This window comes from the organism of the source record quoted next, unplaced genomic scaffold, assembly GCF_019419815.1.
Source record: "Pyrus x bretschneideri cultivar Hongxiangsu unplaced genomic scaffold, Pyrus_bretschneideri_v1 Contig85, whole genome shotgun sequence".
Taxonomy (NCBI): Eukaryota; Viridiplantae; Streptophyta; class Magnoliopsida; order Rosales; family Rosaceae; genus Pyrus; species Pyrus x bretschneideri.
In genome coordinates this window covers 3705-7953 of record NW_025999826.1, presented here as the reverse complement: position 1 = coordinate 7953, position 4249 = coordinate 3705, and the positions used below count along the sequence as shown (strand labels likewise).

Genomic DNA, 4249 nt, shown 5'->3' with positions numbered 1-4249 from the left:
CTGACTTGATACATTAAATGTCACATTCCGGTTCGGGTTCTCACCACATCTCGGGTTCGATTCCACCGTAGCACAATATTGTCTACTTTGGGCCTCGACTACGCCCTCATGGTTTTGTTTCTAGGAACTCACATGAGAACTTCCCAGTGAGTCGCCCATCATGGGAATGCTCTCGTGTGAACTCGCTTAACTTCGGAGTTCCAATGGAACCCGAAGCCAGTGAGCTCCCAAAAAGCTTTATGCTAGGTAGAAATGAGAATATACATATAAGACTTACAGGATCCTCACCCCTGGGCGATGTGGGATGTTACATTAAAACTTCTTTATAGGCATACTCTATGAAAAATAATGTATGTGTAATTTGGGTTTGAATACATGTATATATAAGTTGGCTTATTATATCAACACTCTACAAATTGTTGAATAAACCCCACATACTTAATACACCCCACATTTGCCTTGTCAATTAAAAATTATCTTAATACACCCCACGTATTTCCCCATAATACCCTCACACCCCACATTCTTAATATACACCTTACATTTTCTATATGCACCCCATATTTTCTATACACCTCACATTTCTCAAATCTTAAAAAGCTTTTAATTTGGACAAAAAATGCTGATTGGAATTTTCACAAAATATGCCATCTGAGATTTAAAGCATATGTGGGTTGTTTTTAATTCCACCATTAAAACCAATGTCATCTGTTTTTAATATTTGGTGGTTATTTTAGGTGTTTAATTCTTCGTGTAATCCCTGTGACCCTTAAAAGATGAATACAAACATAGAACCTAGAATAATGCATCAAAAGCAAGATTAAATAATTATCGATGTCGTCAAAATCACTACAACAATAAAAAATATGAAGTCTTATCTCATGTGAAGCTTTCGATATTGATTTCGTGTTTCATTCGTCAAAAATAATTTTTCTCAATCAACATGTTCGTAGTTTCATTGGGTAGGTTTTGTTTAACAATGGAGGGTCGGATGAGTTTTGATAATTGAAGAAGATAAATAATATGTTAAAAGTGATTTGGGGTGTATATAGAATTTTTTTTTTAAAAACAAAAAAACCTAATAAGGGTAAAATTGATATTGCATAGTAGGGTAAATATGTTATTTAATATTAAATTTTAATGTTGGATGCATGCAACATTTTGTGGAACTGCTAATATAAAAAATCATAAGTTTTTAAAATTTACAACCTAACCGGACCCATCCCATTTCGATTGGGTTGGTCGTTGAACCCACTAAACCAAACCCTACAGCATCAACCGTTTACATGAAATCGGGACAACAGCGATAACGAACAAAAACTGAAATCATAGAAATACAAATGCAAGGAGAAACCAATATCATCATAAATTATCTGGCTTGTCATAAGAAAAACTGAAAAATGTAGATTCGAAACGGTGCCAAATAGCGTAAGAGGCATAACAATAACCAAAAAATGATTCAAACTTCCACAGCCAGAGAACTAAACATGAAGGGCAAGTAGAGACCTAGGTGTTGGTGGCTCTGGCGTAGGTCTACTGGCTGGCGTGGGCCGAGACCATCCGAATCAACCCTCGCGCCATCAACTCCCTGATCGTCCTCCACGCGAGCGACCCGTTGATCCTGAGGCGGTCGGAGAGAATGGACGGCGTGATCAGCTTGTACTTGGGCGCCTCAGTCAGGAACTTGTCGTAGTTGCCCTGGTCGAAGAGCACCATGTTGTTGACCTTCTCCGGACTTGGCCGGCTTCGACGACGGCGGAGTTGCCTTGTCCTTCTTCGGCGCCTGAAATTTAGAAAACTCGAGTTGTCAGATGCATTTACATAAACAGGTGGAGTGCAATCTGGAAGCGAAACTTGGTTGTGGAGTCTGCACGAACCATTGGATCGGATGACGGCGGGAGAGGGAGGGAGGAGGGAGGGAGGAGGGTTTTGGGGAGGGTGAGTGAATGCGGAAGAGATGGAGGGGTTTATCCAGTACCGGCGTCGTATGGCAGGTTTTTGTTTTTGTTGCGGGCCACTTGGGCCTTTGGGTTGATTGGTCAGCCCATGTATGGAAGATCCAAAGGGAGCTTCTACATGGGTGGGCTATTTTGCTGTAATTTTTTGCTGGGAAAGTAACTCGCCATGATACACAGGCAATTCACCCGACATGAACTTGAATATCAACACCATATTATATTAATTTAATGGGATTAAACGTCAACGCCATGTCAACAATGTCATGACATTAACAATCGTCGAATATCGTAGCTTCCACCGATGCCGTTGACAGTTCTATCCACTGTTATTTCTTCCTTCTCCTTCATCGTCAAGGGTTATTGAGCTCCCACCTTCCTTGTCAAACACACCTTCACCAACATATAACATTGCATCATCGGCTTCCTCTCTCATTGTTTGTCGTAGCTACACCTTCCGCGCCTCCTCCCTCGTCATCCACACCTCGCACCGCCTTCGTTTTGCCGTACCGATTATTATTGGTATTCTCAAACTGAACCATACAGTATCCGTTTAAATTTTGATTTCGGTTTCTACAGGACTCCCTTCTTGAACCGAACCATACTGTGCCCAAGCTTGTGTTTTTGCATTCAACCTGATCATGTTCATTTAAAAATAATCACGTTAACGTCTTCCACAATAATTTATGTGAGTGTGATTTTTATACATAGAAATCAGACGGCTTAAGTTTGATTTCTATAACACTATTATTACAGTGGTGCGAGTTTTACATATTAATTGTGGGGTCGATTTATTTATTTAATTTTCTAATTTATGATTGATTGTTCTCTTTTCTACCTCCCAAAAATTAAAAATTTAGTATATAGAAATCAACACTCATTTTTCCGACTCACTATAAAAGTATGATTCCTATATTATTATCATTAGACTCTGTTATTTGACTCACTCTTATAGGCCTAAGAAGCCATCATCTTTAAGTTCTGCCCACAAAATAAATACATACATAATCCTACATAAATTAGAAAAGACACCATGTAGTCAACTGCATTCGAATTCAAAGTGTGCGTTTTGTGGTTTGCATAAATATGAGGTTTTTTAGCTAAAATGGTCTCCGAGATTTACATAACACATCACTTTGGTCCTTCAGATTGAAAGTCAATAGAAATAGTCCCTGAAATTGTCCATCATCCATTATTTTGGTCATTCCGTTAAAAACTCCGTTAAGTGTTCCGGAGCTCTTGGTTGGAAGTTTGGGCAATTTTCAAAGCTTCGTCACTCAATCCTTTCTTAACCAAATTCGACCCATAATACATAAAAATGAAGATAAGAAAGTGTAGAACAAGAATTTACCTATTTAAGAGCCCAATGGTTGCCGGAGATGGCCGGAAAATAGCCTAAAAGGTGACTGGGTAAACTTTAAACGTGCATAACTTCTTCAATACTCAAAGAAATCGAGTGATTCAAAAACTACAATAAACTTATCAACGAGATGAAGAGAATGGTACCTTTAGAGATGGCTAATTCGCAGTGGTGTGGCCGAAAAACGACTTGAAAGTGGCTAACTCGAGACCAAGGCAACCACTTTCGATCCGTTTTCTGGCCAAACCACAGTGAGTTAGCCATCAATAAAGGTACCATTCTATTCCTCTCATTGAGAAGTATGATTTTCGTTTTGAATCACTCGATTTCATTGAGTATTGAAGAAGTTATGTACGTTTAAAGTTTACCTAGTTTCCGGCGAGTTTTCCAGTTTTCCAACGGACTAGTCACCTTTCAGGCTGTTTTTTGGCCACCTCCAGCAACATTGGGCTTCCAAATAGATACAATCTTGTTCTATACTTTCCTTTCTTCATTTTGATATATTATGGATCGAATTTGGTTAAAAAATGATTGAGTTACGAAGCTTTGAAAATTGCCCAAACTTCAGGCCAAGAGCTCCGGGACACTTAATGAAATGACCAAAATAATGGATGGTGGACAATCTCAGGGACCATTTGTATTGATTTTCAATCCCAGGAACCAAAGTGATGTGTTATGCAAATCTCAAGAACCATTTTGGCTAAAAAACCTAAATATGAAATGCTTAATGAAGACGGGTGACGAATTTTGTGGCAAATGGTATGGCTAACCTTTAGCCTTTCAAATAAAAAAATTAAGATTTACATTTTTCTTTTTCAACTAATTCAAATGTTAGAAATGGAATTGTGATTTTGGTCGTGTTTGGACTTGAAATATTGAATTTGGGTTGAAGGTGGATAATTCACAATCAGGATTAATTCTCAGACTAGTGTTA

General features: G+C 38.5%; 1 long non-coding RNA gene across 1 annotated transcript; it reads right to left on the bottom strand.

The window, feature by feature from the left end:
- Window positions 1–1341: 1341 nt before the first annotated feature.
- LOC108866168 lies at window positions 1342–2295 on the bottom strand. Its single transcript, XR_007255316.1, has 2 exons — window positions 1878–2295; window positions 1342–1783 (listed from the first exon to the last, which is right to left on the bottom strand). It is a non-coding gene; the product is annotated as an uncharacterized LOC108866168 (long non-coding RNA).
- Between the last annotated feature and the right edge of the window lie 1954 nt (window positions 2296–4249).